The sequence below is a fragment of the Amblyraja radiata genome, chromosome 48, assembly GCF_010909765.2.
Source record: "Amblyraja radiata isolate CabotCenter1 chromosome 48, sAmbRad1.1.pri, whole genome shotgun sequence".
Taxonomy (NCBI): Eukaryota; Metazoa; Chordata; class Chondrichthyes; order Rajiformes; family Rajidae; genus Amblyraja; species Amblyraja radiata.
Window position 1 is genome coordinate 585730 of NC_046003.1, and position 20433 is coordinate 606162.

The 20433-nt window shown below is 47.9% G+C and overlaps 1 pseudogene; it reads right to left on the reverse strand.

Annotated features, from left to right (window-relative positions):
* Nucleotides 1-856: 856 nt before the first annotated feature.
* LOC116968949 lies at nt 857-9374 on the reverse strand (annotated as a pseudogene).
* Nucleotides 9375-20433: the final 11059 nt, after the last annotated feature.

Consider the following 20433-nt stretch of genomic DNA (forward strand, 5'->3'; position numbering starts at 1 on the left):
TAAGGGGGGACTTGATAGAGGTCTTTAAAATGATGAGAGGGATAGACAGAGTTGACGTGGATAAGCTTTTCCCACTGAGAGTAGGGAAGTTTCAAACAAGAGGACATGACTTGAGAATTAAGGGACAGAACTTTAGGGGTAACATGAGGGGGAACTTCTTTACTCAGAGAGTGGTAGCGGTGTGGAATGAGCTTCCAGTGGAAGTGGTGGAGGCAGGCAGGTTCGATTTTATCATTTCTAAATAAATTGGATAGGTATATGGACGGGAAAGGAATGGAGTATTATGGTCTGAGCGCAGGTAGATGGGACTAGGGGAGAATACGTGTTCGGCACGGACTTGTAGGGCCGAGATGGCCTGTTTCCGTGCTGTAATTGTTATATGGTTATAGGAATGGCGGTGCTGGCTCGAAGGGCTGAATGGCCTCTACTCCTGCACCTGTTGTCTATTGTCACACACACACCTCCCACCATCGTAGATGTAGCCCAGTCCATCACACACTCCCACCATTGTAGATGTAGCCCAGTCCATCACACACTCCCACCATTGTAGATGTAGCCCAGTCCATCACACACTCCCACCATTGTAGATGTAGCCCAGTCCATCACACACTCCCACCATGGTAGATGTAGCCCAGTCCATCACACACTCCCACCATGGTAGATGTAGCCCAGTCCATCACACACTCCCACCATCGTAGATGTAGCCCAGTCCATCACACACTCCCACCATTGTAGATGTAGCCCAGTCCATCACAGACCACAGAGAAATCATTTTTCAAACTGACAAACCAACACTTTGCTCTGAGCTGCATCCGTTCAACTTCTGAGAAATCTATCTGACAACCACGGCTTTCATTTAATAATCAGGAACTGCAGACAACGGATTACTAACAAGTTCACAAGGTCACATGTGGTAGGAACGCAGAGCTATTTGTAAATGTGGGAGGTATTCTTGCCATTGAGGGAGTGTGGATTCATAACGAGAGGAGTCGAGTCTAGGAGCAAAGAAGTCCTTCTGCAGTTGAACAGGGCCCTGGTGAGACCACACCTGGAGTATTGTGTACAGTTTTGGTCCCCTAATTTGAGGGTTGCGTCCCCTACTGTACTCCCTATACACACATGACTGTGTGGCTAGGTTCAGCTCGAACTCGACAATCAAGTTTGCTGATGACACTGTGGTGGTGGGCCTGATCTCAGACAACGACAAGAAGGCCTACCGGGAGGAGGTGGCTGATCTAGCACTCTGGTGCCAGGATAACAGCCTCCTCTTGAACATCAAAAAAACTAAGGAGCTGATCATGGACTTTAGGAGGGCACATCATCTGAGGACGTACACACCATTGAGGATAAATGGGGATACTGTGGATAGGGTGAGCTGTTTTAAATATCTGGGAGTCCACATCTCTGAGGATCTGACATGGACATCACACGCCTCAGCACTCGTGAGTAAGGCAACACAGCGCCTTTACCACCTCAGGCAATTGAGGAAATTCAGAGTGTCTCTGAGGATCCTCCAGTGCTTCTACTCAGCGGCTGTGGAAAGCATCTTGTCCGGAAATATTACAATCTGATTTGGGAATTGCCTTGCCCAGGACAAGAAAGCTCTGCTGAGAGTAGTGCGTTCGGCCGAACGCACTATGGGAACTTCACTCGCCCCTCTGCAGGAACTATACATCAGTGTCAGAACTGAACGAGGAGGAGGACACAAATGCAGGCTCAGACACAGGGCAGATCAGTCTTCGGCGTTTAATCGGTCCAAGTCAGTACACAGGTAGGCAAAACAGAGGCAACAGTACCATATAGGAGCAGGCAAGAACCAGTGGTCGAAAATACAGGCAAAGGTCGAGATCACAAGGTCACAAGATTTCGAGAGCTGGAACGAGGTGATACCAAGTAGCATACACCACGAACTGGCAATGGGAACTAAAACACAAAAGGCTTAAATACAGACTAGCAGGGGATAACGAGACACAGGTGAAACACATCAGGGCGTGGCCAACAATCACATGAGGGTAAACGACCTGACAGGAAATGGGACCTGAAACAAGAGGAGATGTGAGACACCAAAATAAAACAAGAATGCAAACTCTAATACTAAAAACCAATAAGAAACAGAAACTAGATCAAACGCGAGACCTGACAGTACCCCCCCCCCCCCTCCACGGCCGGCTCCTGACGGCCCAGGATCTTCAGGATGTTGGCGCCGATAGTCCCTGATAAGTTCCGGGTCGCATATGTTGCGAGCTGGCACCCAAGACCGCTCCTCAGGTCCATACCCCTCCCAATCCACAAGATACTGACAACCACGACCACGCCGGCGCATCCCCAGCAACCGGCTGACCGTAAACACTGGACCCCCATCAAGGAACCGGGGGGGCGGAGGGGGTGTGGAGGCAGGGACCAGAGGACTCTCCTTAAATGGCTTCAGACGGGAGACATGGAAAGTAGGGTGGACCCTCATGGCACGGGGGAGTTTGAGACGAACCGCCACAGGATTGATGACTTTCGATATGGGGAAAGGACCAACAAAACGAGGAGCCAGCTTCCGGGATTCCACCCTCAGCGGTAAGTCTCGAGTGGAGAGCCACACCTTTTGACCAGGCGAGTATACTGGAGCCGGCGTTCTTCCACGGTCAGCCATCCTCTTGTAACGCGCAGAACTGCGCAACAGCATCTGACGAGCCCCATTCCAAACCTTGCGACAGCGACGGACGAGAGCCTGAGCGGAGGACACACTGGACTCCTTCTCCACAGCAGGGAACAATGGCGGTTGATAACCATAGGCACACTGGAATGGAGAGAGACCAGAGGATGAGCAAGGAAGTGTGTTGTGTGCATACTCCACCCAAATAAGGTGTTTGCTCCAAGTTGAAGGGTTCTGTGCCACCAAGCACCGCAGTCCTGTCTCCAATTCCTGGTTAAGGCGTTCAGTCTGTCCATTGGATTCCGGGTGATAACCAGATGTAAGGCTGACCGTGGCGTCCAACAGAGAACAAAACTCCTTCCAAAACCTGGACACGAACTGAGGCCCCCGGTCAGACACAATGTCTCTGGGAAATCCATGAATGCGAAAAACATGAGACAGCATGACCTCTGCCGTCTTCTTGGCGGAGGGAAGCTTGTGCAACGCAATGAAATGGACCATCTTAGAAAATCTGTCCACTACAGTCATGACTGAGGTGTTACCTTCAGAAGAGGGCAAGCCCGTGACAAAGTCCATGGAGATGTCCGACCAGGGGCGTGAGGGGACAGGCAGCGGATTCAGGAGGCCAAAGGCGGCCCGACGGGAGGTCTTGTTCTGAGCACAAATACTGCAGGCGGCGACGTACTCCTTACTCCCCCTCTCTATGGAAGGCCACCAAAACCGCTGTTTGGCCACAAACAGGGTTCGGCGGACACCGGGATGACAGGAGATCCGAGACGTATGAGCCCAGTGAATCACCTGTGAACGAAGAGACTCGGGAACAAACAGACGATTAGAAGGACACCCTAGCGGAGACTGAACACCAGCAGTTGCCTCGGAAACTCTCTTCTCAATCTCCCAAGTAACCGCCCCAACAAAACAGGAAGCAGGCAGAATGGGAGTTGAAACCTTAGGGGATGGGTCAGGATCAAACTGTCTGGAGAGAGCATCAGGTTTGCCATTCTTGGCACCAGGGCGGTAAGACAGTACAAAATCAAATCGATTAAAGAAGAGAGCCCACCTAGCTTGGCGCGAGTTGAGGCGTTTGGCTGACTTGATGTATTCCAGGTTTTTGTGGTTTGTCCAAACTAGAAACGGCTGCTTGGTACCCTCCAACCAATGTCTCCATTCCTCCAAGGCTGTTTTAACCGCTAACAGTTCATGGTTACCCACATCGTAATTTCTCTCAGCAGGAGAAAGCTTCTTTGAGAGGAAAGCGCAGGGATGTAATCGACCATCTGTGGGGGATTTCTGTGAGAGTACGGCCCCGATGCCCACACCCGAGGCGTCCACCTCAACCACGAACTGGAGTGACGGGTCAGGGTGAACCAGGATGGGGGCTGAGGAGAAGCTCCTCTTGAGTCTCATAAATGCAGTTTCTGCTTGAGAGGACCAAGAGAAAGGCACGTGGGGTGAGGTAAGAGCATGGAGTGGTGCAGCAGTGACACTAAAGTTCCGGATAAACTTCCTATAAAAATTAGCAAACCCAAGGAACCCCTGAAGTCGCTTACGACTGGAGGGTGTAGGCCAGGTGGCCACAGCACTGACCTTGCTCGGGTCCATCTGTATACCAGCAGGTGATACAACATAACCAAGGAATTGAACAGTGTTAACATGAAATTCACATTTCTCAGCTTTCACAAACAGATCATTCAGGAGCAAACGTTCTAGCACCTGGTGTACATGCTGCACATGGGAAGTCTCGTCTGGAGAAAAAATCAAAATGTCATCAAGGTACACAAACACAAATCGGTTCAGCATGTCCCGTAATACATCATTAACCATGCCTTGAAAAACTGCTGGAGCATTAGTAAGACCAAACGGCATGACCAGATATTCATAATGACCACTGGGTGTGTTAAACGCAGTTTTCCATTCATCCCCGTCCCTTTTCCTCGCCAGATGATACGCATTTCTAAGATCTAACTTAGTGAATACTGCAGCGTCTTTTAACAGTTCAAATGCAGAGGAGATAAGAGGAAGAGGGTATCTGTTCTTAACAGTAATGTCATTGAGTCCTCTGTAGTCAATGCAGGGCCGAAGTGTTCCATCCTTCTTATCCACAAAGAAGAATCCAGCTCCTGCAGGTGAAGAAGAAGGTCTGATGATCCCAGCAGCAAGGGCATCGTCAATGTACTTTTCCATGGCGAGCCGCTCAGGTGAAGACAAGGAGTAGAGATGGCCCTTAGGAGGCGCTGTACCTGGCAGAAGGTCGATGCAGCAGTCGTACGGTCTATGCGGCGGAAGAGATGTGGCCTTGGCCTTGTTGAACACCTCCTTTAGGTCTAGATAATATGAGGGAACCTTGGTGAGATCTGGAAAATCCTCCTCCCTTGAACGGGGAGGCTGCCGGAGGGTGGTCCTGGAAGATCCCAGCAAACTGCTCCTTGACGGATCCTTCATAGACTCAGGAGAAGAATCATGCAGATAGATGAGTTTACAGTTATTCCCCCAAGAAATTACTTCCCCAGTACCCCAGTTCATGTGAGGATTATGGTAAGACAGCCAAGGGAGCCCCAAAACCAGAGGATGAAGAGGACAGTCGAGGAGATGAAAACTGATGATCTCAAGGTGATTACCTGCCACGATGAGTTGAACAGGTTGAGTTCGGTGAATTACCCTGTACAGTAGGCGCCCATCCAGTGCACTAGCCTCCATAGGATCTTGAAGCTGTTCACGTTCCAGCTTCAATTCATCAGCCAAGCGAATGTCCATGAAGTTCTCATCTGCCCCAGAATCAACCAAAGCCTGCAGGGAGTGCCACTGGGAATGCACCAACAATTGTACCGTCGACAATGGACGAGAGGAACGGCTCATAGGAGTGGTACAACTCACCAATGTCCTCTCTTTCATTGGTGAGCTTTGTCTTTTACTGAACAGCTGTTCAACAAATGTCCCAGTTCACCACAGTATAAACACCTCATTTCCCTTAGGCGGCGCTGCCGTTCCTCCGGACTGAGTTTGGCTCGTCCCACCTGCATGGGCTCCTCCGAAGATGCAGGTGGCGCTGTAGGCTGACTGGACCGGCCGAGAGGGAAGAAGTCCCGACTGGAAGGTGAAGGGCAACGCTGCCGCCACTGCTGGGAGGAGGACCGAACTGCAGCCGATCTCCTCTCTCGCTCTCTTTCTCTGAGCCTAGCGTCAATTTGGATAGCCAGGGAAATCATAGACTCGACGTCGGAAGGCAGGGTTAGAGGAGCCAATTGATCTTTGATAGCTTCAGACAATCCATTGCGAAAAGCATCCAACAAAGCAGCCTCATTCCATCCACCCTTAGCAGCAACAGTTCGAAAGTCAATAGCAAAATCCATAACAGAGCGATTACCTTGTTTCATGGAGACCAGGTTCTGTGAAGCCTCTCGGCCAGGATTGGAGTGATCAAACGTGCGGGACAGAGCTTCCATGAACAGGACCGATGTCTGGCAAACAGGAGAATTCCGAGACCACTCCGCCGTGGCCCAAGCCTCCGCCCTACCCGACAGGTGCGTGATGATAAAGGCTACCCTTGAGCGTTCTGATGAAAAGGAAGCCGCTTGAAGTTCGAAATGCAGTCCACACTGAATCAAAAAAGGTCTACATTTCTCCGATTCCCCCGAAAAGTGTTCCGGACTTGCCAGGTGGACGAATGGAGATGCTGCAGCAGCCGCGGCCATCGGAGCTCCTGGAGACACAGACAAGGAAACAGACTCGGCAGGCACGGGAGCCGCAGCAGGAAACAAAGAATTCAGCCGAGTAACCAGGTCTTCAAACCGAGAACTTAAAGTGTTCACCTGTGAACCGATGTCTGCCTGGAACCCCTGCTGACGCTCGCCGAGATCCCGGAACCCGGCGACGATCGAGGAGAGTTGACCCTCGTAATGCGAGATGCGCTCCTCTTGCTTCTGGAGCGCTGCACGAAAAGGATCAGAGCCCGCTGAGTCCATTGTTGGCCAGTTCGTAATGTCAGAACTGAACGAGGAGGAGGACACAAATGCAGGCTCAGACACAGGGCAGATCAGTCTTCGGCGTTTAATCTGTCCAAGTCAGTACACAGGTAGGCAAAACAGAGGCAACAGTACCATATAGGAGCAGGCAAGAACCAGTGGTCGAAAATACAGGCAAAGGTCGAGATCACAAGGTCACAAGATTTCGAGAGCTGGAACGAGGTGATACCAAGTAGCATACACCACGAACTGGCAATGGGAACTAAAACACAAAAGGCTTAAATACAGACTAGCAGGGGATAACGAGACACAGGTGAAACACATCAGGGCGTGGCCAACAATCACATGAGGGTAAACGACCTGACAGGAAATGGGACCTGAAACAAGAGGAGATGTGAGACACCAAAATAAAACAAGAATGCAAACTCTAATACTAAAAACCAATAAGAAACAGAAACTAGATCAAACGCGAGACCTGACAATCAGGAGGTGCAACTCCAGAGCCAATAAGATCATGGGAGACCCCTTCCACCCCTGCAACGGACTGTTCCAGCTGCTACGGTCAGGCAAACGCCTCCGTTGCCATGCGGTGAGAACGGAGAGGTTGAGAAGGAGTTTCTTCCCTGAGGCCATTAGGACTGTAAGCTCCTATCTCACCAGGGACTAACTTTACTGAACCACTCTACTGCTTTTTTTAAATTGCTGTTTTTTTCCCTTTTTCCTTCCACCTACAATATTTAATATGTAAAAGAATATGTGATTCAGTTCCATTCTGTTTGTAGTTTTTTTTTATTTTTTTTTTTACCGCGAGCACTTTTTATTTCACTGCACATCTCGTATGTGTATGTGACGAATAAACTTGACTTGACACTCAGCGCACACATAAGGTCTCTCTCCGGTGTGTATCGCTGGTGGTCCCGCAGCCCCCGTGCTCTCTTATCACAGTGGGAGCAGCTGCTCGCCGGCGTGGGTCCGCTGGTGCTGCCGCAACCCCCGCGAGCTGTCAAACTCCTCACTGCAGTACGGGCAGTCGTAGGGCTGGCCATTGGTGTGCACGCACTGGTGAGACAGGGCGTGGGAGGCCATGGCAAAGCGCTCTCCACACACCGGGTTGGGGATGGGACAGTCGCCGGCATGAACCCGCTGGTGGGACAGCAGACTGGTGGAGCGGGTGAAGCCCTTGCTGCACTGGGCACAGGTGAAGGGACGGTCGCCGGTGTGGGTGCGCTGGTGGGACAGCAGGCTGTCGGAGCGGGTGAAGCCCTTGCCGCACTGGACGCAGGTGAAGGGACGGTCGCCGGTGTGGGTGCGCTGGTGGGACAGCAGGCTGTCGGAGTGGGTGAAGCCCTTGCCGCACTGGGCGCAGGTGAAGGGGCGCTCGCCCGTGTGGGTGCGCTGGTGCACCAGCAGGTTGGAGGAGCGGATGAAGCCCTTGCCGCACTGGGCGCAGGTGAAGGGACGGTCGCCGGTGTGGGTGCGCTGGTGCAGCAGCAGGCTGTCGGAGCGGATGAAGCCCTTGCCGCACTGGGCACAGGTGAAGGGGCGCTCGCCGGTGTGGGTGCGCTGGTGCACCAGCAGGTTGGAGGAGCGGATGAAGCCCTTGCCGCACTGGGCGCAGGTAAAGGGACGGTCGCCGGTGTGGGTGCGCTAGTGCACCAGCAGGGCGCTGGAATGGGTGTAGCCCTTGCCGCACTGGGTGCAGGTGAAGGGACGGTCGCCGGTGTGGGTGCGCTGGTGCTCCAGCTGCTTGGAGGTGCGGATGAAGCCCTTGCCGCACTGGGCGCAGGTGTTGGGGCGCTCGCTGGTGTGGGTCCGCTGGTGCACCAGTAGGTTGTTGGCGCGGATGAAGCCCTTGCCGCACTGGGCGCAGGTGAAGGGGCGCTCGCCGGTGTGGGTGCGCTGGTGCACCAGCAGGTTGGAGGAGCAGATGAAGCCCTTGCCGCAGTAGCTGCAGGTGTAGGGGCGCTCGCTGGTGTGGGTCCGCTGGTGCACCAGTAGGTTGTTGGCGCGGATGAAGCCCTTGCCGCACTGGGCGCAGGTGAAGGGGCGCTCGCTGGTGTGGGTGCGCTGGTGGGACAGGAGGTTGTGGGACTGGGTGAAGCCCTTGCCACACTGGGTGCAGGTGAAGGGGCGCTCGCTGGTGTGGGTGCGCTGGTGCAGCAGCAGGTTGCTGGAATGGGGGAAGCCCTTGCCGCTCTGGGCGCAGGTGAAGGGGCGCTCGCCGGTGTGCACGAGCCGGTGCCTCTTTAGGTCCTGCGACGACTTGTAGCTTTTGCCACAGTCGGAGCAGGTGAAGGGGCTTTCTCCCTTGTGCACACAGTTGTGCTGCTGTTGGCTGGCGTAGCTGGCGAAGCTCTTGTCGCAGGTGGAGCAGGTGAAGGGCCTCTCACCAGAGTGCACGCGGTTGTGCTGTTGCAGGTTGTCGTAGCTGGCGAAGCTCTTGCCTCTGGTGGAGCAGCCATAGGGCTTCTCGCCCGTGTGCAACCGCCGGTGTCTCGTCAGGTTTAGCGCTGTCTTGAAGCTCTTGCCGCAGTCGGAGCAGTCGAAGGGGCATTCTCCCGTGTGCACGCGGTTGTACTGCTGCAGGTTGGCGTAGCTGGTGAAGCTCTTTCCGCAGTCGGAGCAGGTGAAGGGGCGTTCTCCCGTATGCACCCGCCGGTGAATCTCCAGCAGGCTCAGGCACCGCCAGGCCTTGCCACACACATCACACTCATAACGCTTCTCCTTGTTTTGCCCCGTCATGTGGTCCTCCATCGAAGCTCAGCCCCTCGAAGCTCAGCCCACACACCGAGCAGTTGGGGGGGGGGGGGGGGTGCGCTCCGGCACCCTCGCCTCCCTCAATGGCCGCTCACGTCCCTGGTCTCTCTGTCCACAGCAACGCCTACCAAACCCTGCAGGAGGGGAACACAGAGGGTCAACAAGCTGGCAAACAGGACATTACTAGCACATATCGGGTGCGTTTATTGTGGAGGAAACCGTTATATAATTCTGCGCGGCACAGCGGTACAATTGCTGCCTCAGCGCCAGAGACCCGGGTCTGATCCTGACTACGGGTGCTGTCTGTGCGGAGTTTGCACGTTCTCCCCTTGACCTGTGTGGGTTTTCACTCTGGGTGCTCCGGTTTCCTCCAACATTTCAAAGACGTTCAGGGTTGCAGATTAATTGGCCTCCGCAAAATTGTCCCTAATGTGGTAGGATAGTACTAGTGTACGTACGGGGTGATCGCTGGTCGGCGCGGACTCCGCGGGCCGAAAGACCTGTTTCCGCGCTGCATCTCTAAACTAAACTAAACTAAACCAAAGAAGGGTCTCGACCCAAAATGTCACCCATTCAATCTCTCCATAGATGCTGCCTGACCCGCTGAATTACTCCAGCACTTTGTGCCTATCTTCTCCATAGATGCTGCCTGACCCGCTGAGTTACTCCAGCACTTTGCCATAGATTCATAGAGTGATACAGCTTTGGAAAGAGGCCCTTCGGCCCAACTCGTACTTTCACTCCTAGATCCCTCGGCTCCACACATTGCCCCAGCGCCCCGCCATTCACAGTGAAGACCCTGCCCTGGTTTGACTTCCTAAACTGCAACACCGTCCCCACCCCCAAACAATGTGACCTCCTCCATACCCCTGCCGCGTCCTGTTCCTAACCCCCTTTGCTCCCTCCCCCCTCCTCCCCACCCCCAAACAATGTGAACCCACCTTACCCCACCTGGCTCCCTAACCCCTTCCTGGGGTCACTTGATCCCTCTCTCCGCCCCCCCCCCCAATTCCCTGCCCCTCCATTCATCCCACTCGGCACCAAACCCACTCCCCCTTGAATCCTCCCCCCTCCCTTTGCTCCCTGTTTCCCCCGCTACTCACTTCACCCCCATTCCACCTCCAGCCTCTCACCCCTCTCCTCCATATAACCATATAACAATTACTGCACGGAAACAGGCCATCTCGACCCTCCTAGTCCGTGCCGAACACGTATTCTCCCCTAGTCCCATCTACCTGCGCTCAGACCATAACCCTCCATTCCTTTCCCGTCCATATAACTATCCAATTTATTTTTAAATGATAAAAACGAACCTGCCTCCACCACTTCCACTGGAAGCTCATTCCACACAGCTACCACTCTCTGAGTAAAGAAGTTCCCCCTCATGTTACCCCTAAACTTCTGTCCCTTAATTCTCAAGTCATGGCCCCTTGTTTGAATCTTCCCTACTCTCAGTGGGAAAAGCTTGTCCACGTCAACTCTGTCTATCCCTCTCATCATTTTAAAGAACTCTATCAAGTCCCCCCTTAACCTTCTGCGCTCCAAAGAATAAAGCCCTAACTTGTTCAACCTTTCTCTGTAACTTAGTTGCTGAAACCCAGGCAACATTCTAGTAAATCTCCTCTATTTTGTTGACATCCTTCCAATAATTAAGCGACCAAAATTGTACACCATACTCCAGAATTGGCCTCACCAATGCCTTGTACAATTTTAACATTACATCCCAACTTCTATACTCAATGCTCTGATTTATAAAGGCCAGCACACCAAAAGCTTTCTTTACCATCCTATCTACATGAGATTCCACTTTCAGGGAACTGTGCACAGTTATTCCCAGATCCCTCTGTTCACCTGCATTCTTCAATTCACTACCATTTACCATGTACGTCCTATTTTGATTTGTCCTGCCAAGATGTAGCACCTCACACTTATCAGCATTAAAAACTCCATCTGCCATCTTTCAGCCCACTCTTCCAACTGGCATAAATCTCTCTGTAGACTTTGAAAATCTACTTCATTATCCACAACCCCACCTATCTTAGTATCATCTGCATACTTACTAACCCAATTTACCACACCATCATCCAGATCATTGATGTACATGACAAACAACAGTGGACCCAACACAGATCCCTGTGGCACCCCACTAGTCACCTGCCTCCAACCTGACAAACAACCATCCACCATTACTCTCTGGCATCTCCCATTCAGCCACTGTTGAATCCATCTTGCTACTCCACCATTAATACCCAACCATTGAACCTTCTTAAGCAACCTTCCATGAGGAACCTTGTCAAAGGCCTTACTGAAGTCCATATACACAACATCCACTGCTTTACCCTCATCCATTTTTCATTCAAAAAATTCAAGATTAGTCAAACATGACCTTCCAGGCACAAATCCATGTTGACTGTTCCTAATCAGACCCTGTTTATCCAGATGCTTATATATATTATCACTAAGTATCCTTTCCATTAATTTGCCCACCACTGACGTCAAACTAACAGGTCTATAATTGCAAGGTTTACTCTTAGACCCCTTTTTAAACAATGGAACAACATGCGCAGTACGCCAATCCTCCGGTACTATTCCCGTTTCTAATGACATTTGAAATATTTCAGTCATAGCCCCTGCTATTTCTACACTAACTTCCCTCAATGTCCTAGGGAATATCCTGTCAGGACCTGGAGACTTATCCACTTTTGTATTTCTCAAAAGTGTCAGTACTTCCTCTTCTTTGAATCTCATAGTTTCCATAGCTACTCTACTTGTTTCCCTTACCTCACATAATTCAATATCCTTCTCCTTGGTGAATACCGAAGAAAATAAATTGTTCAATATCTCCCCCATCTCTTTTGGCTCTGCAGATAGCTGTCCATTCTGACTCTCTAATGGACCAATTTTATCCCTCGTTATCCTTTTGCTATTAATATAGCTGTAGAAACCCTTTGGATTTACTTTCACCTTACTTGCCAAAGCAACCTCATATCTTCTTATAGCTTTTCTAATTTCTTTCTTAAGATTATTTTAACATTCTTTATACTCCTCAAGCACCTCATTTACTCCATGCTGCCTATAATTATTGTAGATCTCCCCCTTTTTCCGAACCAAGTGTCCAATTTCTCTTGAAATCCAGGGTTCTTTCCAATTTTTACTATTTCCTTTCAACCGAACAGGGACATAAAGATTCTGTACTCTTAAAATTTCATCTTTAAATGTCCTCCATTTCTCTTCTACATATTTCCCATCAAACAAAATGTCCCAGTTCACTCCTTTTAAATCATCTCGCATCTCCTCAAAGTTAGCCTTTCTCCAATCAAAAATCTCAACCCTAGTTCCAGTTCTGACCTTCTCCATAATTATATTGAAACTAATGGTATTGTGATCACTGGACCCGAAGTGCTCCCCAACGCATACCTCTGCCACCTGACCCATCTCATTTCCTAACAGGAGGTCCAGCACCACCCCTTCTCTAGTAGGTACCTCTATGTATTGCTGCAAAAAACTATCCTACACACATTTTTCAAACTCCAACCCATCCAGCCCATTTACAGAATGTGTTTCCCAGTCTATGTGTGGAAAATTGAAATCTCCCACAATCACTACCTTGTGCTTACTACTAATATCTGCTATCTCCTTACATATTTGCTCTTCCAATTCTCGCTCCCCATTTGGCGGTCTATAATACTCTATAATAAGTGTTGCTACCCCTTTCCCATTTCTCAGTTCCACCCAAATAGCCTCCCTAGACGAGCCCTCTAATCTATCCTGCCAAAGCACTGATGTAATATCTTCCCTGATAAGCAATGCAACACCTCCACCTCTTGCCCCTCCAATTCTATCACACCTGAAGCAACGAAATCCTGGAATATTTAGTTTCCAATCACAGCCCTCCTGCAACCATGTTTCACTGATCGCCACAACATCATACTTCCAGGTGTCAATCCAGGCTCTAAGTTCATCCACCTTTCTTACAATGCTCCTAGCATTAAAATATACACATTTAAGAAACCCACCCCCTCTTATTCTCTGTTTATTGTCTTTTTCTTCTCTCTCCCCTACATTTTGGGTCAGAGTGCTTCCATTCTCTGCCTCCTGCCTCACACACTGACTGCTAGCTTTCCCAATTTGAGTCCCTCCCCCCAACCATACTAGTTTAAAGTCTCCCCTGTAGCCTTTGCAAATCTCCCCGCCAGGATATTGGTCCCCCTCGAGTTCAAGTGCAACCCGTCCTTTCTGTACAGGTCGCACCTTCCCCAAAAGAGGTCCCAATGAACCAGAAACTTGAATCCATACCCACTGCACCAGTCCCTCATCCACTCATTTATCCTCCACCTCGCTCCATTCCTACTCTCACTGTCGCGTGGCACAGGCAGTAATCCTGAGATTGTTACCTTTGCAGTCCTTCTCCTTAACTCTCTACCTAATTCCCTAAATTCTTCTTTCAGGACCTCTTCTCTTTTTTCACCTATGTCGTTGGTCCCTATATGTACCACAACCTCAGGCTCCTCTCCCTCCCATTTCAGGATTTCTTCAGACACATCCCTGACCCTGGCACCAGGGTGGCAAACTACCATCCGGGTCTCCTGTCTGCGTCCACAGAATCGCCTATCCGACCCCCTGACTATAGAGTCCCCTATTACAATTGCCCTCCTCTTCTTTTCCTTACCCTTCTGAGCAACAGGACCGGTCTTTATGCCAGAGGCCCGGCAGCTGTCGCTGCTCCCAGGTAGGCTGTCTCCCCCACCCTTACTCAAACATGAGTACTTATTTTCAAGGTGTACAGCCACCGGGGTACTCACCAGTCCCTGCCTCTGCCCGTTGCCCTTCCTAACTGTGACCCAGTTTTCTGTCTCCCGTGGTCTTGGAGTGACTACCTCCATGTAACTCCTTTCTATGACCTCCTCGCTCCCCCTGAGCAGACAGAGGTCATTGAGTTGCTGTTCCAGGTTCCTAACACGGTCCCTTAGGAGCCCCATCTCGACGCACCTGGCGCAGATGTGGACGTCTGGAGAGCACTCAGACTCCACTCCCTCCCTCCCTCCCTCTCTCCACTCTCTCTGTCTCTCTCTGACAGAAGCAATTCTGTTCCTCAGACGTTATTAATACATTTTAGGTATGTACTTTTGTAGCAAACTTAACTACCTAGGCATATACTTTTAATTTCTATTGCACATGAGATTTAATTTGTTATAATTTAGCTGTTTAGCTCAGACCTGTGGCCTTGGTTTAATACATTTTGGAGTAATGCTTTTATAATTTTTACTTAATTCAATGGAATTTTAATTTTGTCCTGGTCCTTTCTGTCATTTTGTTTTCTTTTAGCATAATGAATTATGGTTTTTATTTCAAGAATAAACATTTATAAAAAAGTCACAACCTTTAGACTCAAAACGTTATGGACATGGGTTGAAAAGGCAGCCTGTTGATTCATGTGGTTCTTATGAAATGTCAACTTGTGTAATGTCATCACAGCAGATTTAGAATTATTTTACCGAGGGGTCGGGGTCGGATGTTTTTGGAACGACTCCACAGCCCCGTTTATTCTGCTCCCCTGTGTGTTTATAACATTATTTACCTCAGTTTTACCGCAGACCGGGTTTATTCAAGATTCATGAGAGTTTATTGTCACGTGTCCCAGATAGGACAATGAAATTCTTGCTTTGCTTCAGCACAACAGAATATAGACGGCATGAATACAGAACAGATCAGTGTGTCCATATACCATTGTATATATACACACATCAATAAATAAAACAGATAAAGTGCAAATAAACTGATAATGGGCTATTAATGTTCAGAGTTTTTTTTGTTTTCAATAGCCTGATGGTTGTGGGGCTGTTTGTGTATTTTGTTCCCGTGTGTTTATAACATTATTTACCCCAGTTTTACCCCAGACTGGGTTTATTCCGATCCCCTGTGTGCTTAGAACATTATTTACTGTCACTGTATGTCATGTTGTTACTTGTGGGTGGAGCACCAAGGCAAATTCCTTGTATGTGAATAATTGGCCAATAAACTTATTTATTTACCCCAGACCGTGTTTATTCCACTCCCCTGTGTGTTTATAACATTATTTACCCCACATTTACTGGGTTTATTCCCCCAGACGTATTGTTTATTTGGTGATTTATTGATTATTTACAGAGAGGGGGGGGGCGGGTTAAGAGCCAGAGAGAGGGAGATAGATGTTTATAACGTGTTTTATCTCAGGACGCTGCTCCAGACGGTGAGTTTATATTATGGACCCCAGTTTTATTCCCCCAGACATGTAGTTTATGTGGAGATTGACCTCTGCTCTCTCTCTCTCCCCCAGATTTACCGGGTTTATTTATTTCGCTGATTCCGCCGCTGATTTATTTATTTATTTATTTATTTATAACCTCGGTTATTGACCTGAGTGAATAAGACAGAGGGTGGAGGCTGGTTTATTTATAACCAGTTTATAACCCCCCCCCCCCCACACACACACACACACACACACGTACTGTACTGTAGTTTATGTGCTGATATTAACAACATTGACCACAGACAGTTCCCGCTCATTTAAAAAATTATTCACCTCACTAATCCCCCCACACACACAGTGTCCTGTACTGGACTACACTACACTGTACTATAACTGTATTTATGTGGTGATATTGACAATATTGACCCCACAGACTATACTGCACACTACACTGTACTGTACTAATATATATATTAACCCCACACACACACATTGTTCTGTACTACACTGTACTGGACTGTAACTGCACTATATCTATATATATTGACAATATTGACCAGACAGTTCCCGCTCATTTACAACATCATTTACCCCACTAATTTCTCCACACACACACGTGTACTACACTACACTATATTAACAATATTGACCACACACACACGTGTACTACACTACACTATATTAACAATATTGACCACACACACACACAGTGTTCTGTACTGGACTGTACTACACGTGCACTATACTACACTACACTATAACGATATATATTTACAATATTAACAATATTGACCCCACACACACACGTGTACTAGACTATACTATACGTGTATACACTACACTGTAACTGTTCTGTACTGTACTACACTGTAACTATAACTATATATTTACACTAGACTAAACTACAAAGACAATTCCCGCTCATTTACACCATTATTTACCTCAGCTCCGTCCGTCTAGTTTATTGACCACACATAGTGTTCTGTACTGCACCACACTTGTACTACTGTACTGTAACTGCACTATATATGACTACACTATAACTGTACTGTACTACACTAGACTACACTACACTATAACTGTACTGTACTGTACTACACTACACTACACTGTACTACACTGTACTGTACTACACTACACTACACTACACTATAACTGTACTGTACTACACTACACTATAACTGTTCTGTACTGTACTACACTACACTACACTAAACTATATATGACTAAACTATAACTGTTCTGTACTACACTACACTAAACTACACTGCACTATATATCTACACTACACTAGACAAAGACAATTCCCGCTGATTTACAACATTATTTACCTCAGTAATTTCTCCATTCTGTACATTATATGGTGATATTGACCCATATTGACCCCCCACACACACAGTGTTCTACACTAAACTACACTACACTATATATGACTACACCACACTATAACTATATCTACACTAGACAGACATTTCCCGCTGATTTACAACATTATTTACCTCAGTAATTTCTCCACCATGTTGACCACACGTGTACCACACTACTGTAACTGTTCTGTACTGTACTAGACTGTAACTACAACTATATAACTATATCTACACTACACTATACGTGTACCACACTACTGTAACACGATAGTGTGTACTGTACTAGACTGTAACTACAACTATATAACTATATCTACACTAGACTAAACTACACAGACAGTTCCCGCTGATTTACATTATTTACCTCACTAATTTCTCCACAAACACAGTGTTCTGTACTAGACTACACTACACTGTAACTATATTTACACTATACTAGACATTATTTACCTCAGCTCTGTGTGTGTGTGTGGTCTACACTAGACTGTAGCTGTACTATATTGACCACACACACAGTGTTCTGTACTGTACTACACTAGACCACACTACACTATATCTACACTACACTATATTTATACTATAACTACAACTACACGATATCTAGACAATATTATTTACCTCAGCTCTGTCCGTCTAGTTAGTGTAGTGTATTGACCAGTTACACACACAGTGTTCTGTAACTACACTAGACCACACTACATTGTATCTGTACTGTACTATATATTTACACTATAACTACACTACACTAGACCACACTATAACTATATAGCTATACTACACTACACTGTACTATATATCTACACTATAACTACACTACACTAGACCACACTATAACTATATAGCTATACTACACTACACTACATATCTACACTACACTACACTGTACTATATATTTACACTACACTACAACTACACATTACACTACACTGTACTATATATTTACACTACACTACATATCTACACTACACTGTACTATATATTTACACTACACTACATATTTACACTACACTACACTACACTGAAGAAGGGTTTCAGCTTGAAACGTCGCCTATTTCCTTCTCTCCATAGATGCTGCCTCACCCACTGAGTTTCCCCAGCATTTTGTGTACTACCCTACACTACATATTTACACTACACTACACTGTACTATATATTTACACTACAACTATATATTTACACTACACTACATTGACTACACTACAACTACAACTACAACTATATATTTACAACTACACGATATCTAGACTACACTATAACTAAACTCCACTACATTGACTACACTACACTAGACCACACACACAGTGTTCTGTAACCACACTGTACTATAACTACACTAGACCACACTACAACTACAACTATATATTTACAACAACTACACGATATCTAGACAATATTATTTACCTCAGCTCTGTCCGTCTAGTTACACTGCACTATATTGACCAGTTCCACACACACAGTGTTCTGTAACTACACTACACTATATTTACACTACATTATACACAGTACAGTGTAGTTACAGAACACTGTGTGGTCTAGACTACACAACACTATATTGACCACACTAGACTACACTACACTACACTGTACTATATATTTACACTATAACTACATATTTACAACTACACGATATCTAGACCACACTACACTATAACTACACAACACTATATTGACCAGTTCCACACACACAGTGCACTGCACAACACTGTACCACACTGTACTAGACTAAACTACAACAGCTACAACATCTACAACAACTATATATTTACTACACGATATGGAGACAATATTATTTACCTCAACTCTGTCCGTCCGCAGGGAACCGTCGCTTCTTCTCCGCCGCCATTTTGATGCGGTCGATGGGGCTGGCGGAAGGACGGCCATCTTGGTGAGGTCGTCAGCCGGCGGTCATCCTGGTGAGGTCGTCAGCCGGCGGCCATCTTGGTGAGGTCGTCAGCCGGCGGCCATCTTGGTGAGGTCGTCAGCCGGCGGCCATCTTGGTGAGGTCGTCAGCCGGCGGCCATCTTGGTGAGGGGGTTGTATTCAAGAAGGAACTGCAGATGCTGGAAAATGGAAGGTTGTTTCAGCCCCGAGACGATCAACAGAAGCTGCTGCTGCTGCACCTGCACCTGCACCGTGTAAATCAAAGATCCTATAGCGGAACTCTGCTATAGGATCTTTGGTCTAAATATGGGGTTGACGGTGGCCATCTTGATGAGGGCGGGTGAGGTCGGCGGCCATCTTGATGAGGGCAGGTGAGGTCGGCGGCCATCTTGGTGAGGGCAGGTGAGGTCGGCGCGCGGTTGGCGGTTGGCGGTTGGCGGTTGGCGGTTGGCGGTTGGCGGTTGGCGGTTGGCGGTTGGCGGTTGGCGGTTGGCGGTTGGCGGTTGGCGGTTGGCGGTTGGCGGTTGGCGGTTGGCGGTTGACGGTTGGCGGTTGGAGCTTTGGGCGGGAACAAGATGGAACCCGGACCCTGACGATGGAGATGACGGTGGCGGCTGTAACTGTGGGATAAACATAGAAACATAGACAACAGGTGCAGGAGTAGAGGCCATTCGGCCCTTCGAGCCTGCACCATTCGCCATTCAATATGATCATCGCTGATCATCCAACTCAGTATCCTGTACCTGCCTTCTCTCCATACCCCCTGATCCCTTTAGCCACAAGGGCCACATCTAACTCCCTCTTAAATATAGCCAATGAACTGTGTGGCCTCAACTACCTTCTGTGGCAGAGAATTCCACAGATTCACCACTCTCTGTGTGTGAAAAAAATGTTTTTCTCATCTCGGTCCTGAATGATTTCCCCCTTTATCCTTAAAACTTGATGATGCAGTTCACACTGTTCTTCTTCTTCTATGTGGTGTTTTTTGGCGGTTGGAAAACAACTTTTTTGGTGCATTACCGCCACCAACTGTTATGGAGTGTGGATCAAACAACACCATTACATATACTAATAACCTATATCCTTCCGAACAAATTGGTTACCCTAAGAAAATGCAACAGGATTTGATAGCACTTACATGAACTTCCTTGCAAAATATCTACCAAATCAAATTGTATTCTTTCTTTTCTGAACTGCTCACTCATCCGTTCTCTCTCCTCCTCATACCTCTCACAATGTACAATGACATGCTCTATTGTCTCTTCTTGCCCACAGTATTCACATCTACCTGTATTATGCTTGCCTATTATAAAAAGTGTACTGTTCAGACCAGTGTGTCCAAATCTAATTCTTGAGATTACTGTCTCCTCTTTTCTGTTTTTTCCTGCACATCTCATTTCTCCCACTTTCCTCTGGACTCTGTAGAACCACCGTCCTTTCCGCTCTTCATCCCATTGCTTTTGCCATCTTTCCTTCAGTCTTTGCTTAATAATGTCTTTGATTTCAGTTTTACCTATGTTAATACTTAAATCAATTTTACTTCTTTTTGCTACCTCTTTTGCTACCTTATCTGCCATTTCGTTTCCTCTAATG